This window comes from Lucilia cuprina, unplaced genomic scaffold (genome assembly GCF_022045245.1).
Source record: "Lucilia cuprina isolate Lc7/37 unplaced genomic scaffold, ASM2204524v1 Scaffold_2388, whole genome shotgun sequence".
Classification (NCBI taxonomy): Eukaryota; Metazoa; Arthropoda; class Insecta; order Diptera; family Calliphoridae; genus Lucilia; species Lucilia cuprina.
In genome coordinates, this window is record NW_025807335.1 from 1 (window position 1) to 636 (window position 636).

The 636-nt window shown below is 29.9% G+C and overlaps 1 long non-coding RNA gene across 1 annotated transcript; it reads left to right on the forward strand.

Moving 5' to 3' along the window:
* On the forward strand, positions 1-409 carry LOC124421133. Its single transcript, XR_006941523.1, has 2 exons — positions 1-89; positions 233-409. It is a non-coding gene; the product is annotated as an uncharacterized LOC124421133 (long non-coding RNA).
* Positions 410-636: the final 227 nt, after the last annotated feature.

Genomic DNA, 636 nt, shown 5'->3' on the forward strand with positions numbered 1-636 from the left:
TCTCAGTGCTGTGAACAAAATATAAAATAAAATATAAAAAAAACCTCCAACTTCACTTATTTACTTCAATTAGCCCGGCAGAACAAAAGGTAATTATCCCTCATTCCCGTCTCTTAAAAGAAAAGAATTATTATTTATTAATTCCCCGCTATCTTCCTTTTCTTTTTATTCCGCATATAATTATAATAACTCGGACGAGAGTTATTATAATTATCAGAGAAACCTTTTGTAGATTGCTCCTTGTTTTCCCCCGCTCTACCAGTCTACAGAAGTTGCTCTAGTTTATTTCATGGTCACTTCGAACCGCTGAAAATTGAAACCAGAAAAATACCAACAAATTTCCCTACAAAAATCACTGCAAGAATGAGGTAAATTACATGCTCATCAGTTTTTAAAAGCCGGACAAAACGTAAGTAAAAATCTCTTTTTTTTACACAAAATTTCCACTCGCGCACACACACATACATACACTCATCAAAAAAATCACAAAAATCACATAAAAAAACATCATATATCTCTCTGTATTAACGTGTAATCCCTATAAAAAAAATATATTTATGTATATATGTAAATGTGTTACAAATAAATAATTAGCAAAGTGAAAAATTATTTTTCTTAGAAAAGTGCAAAAAAATA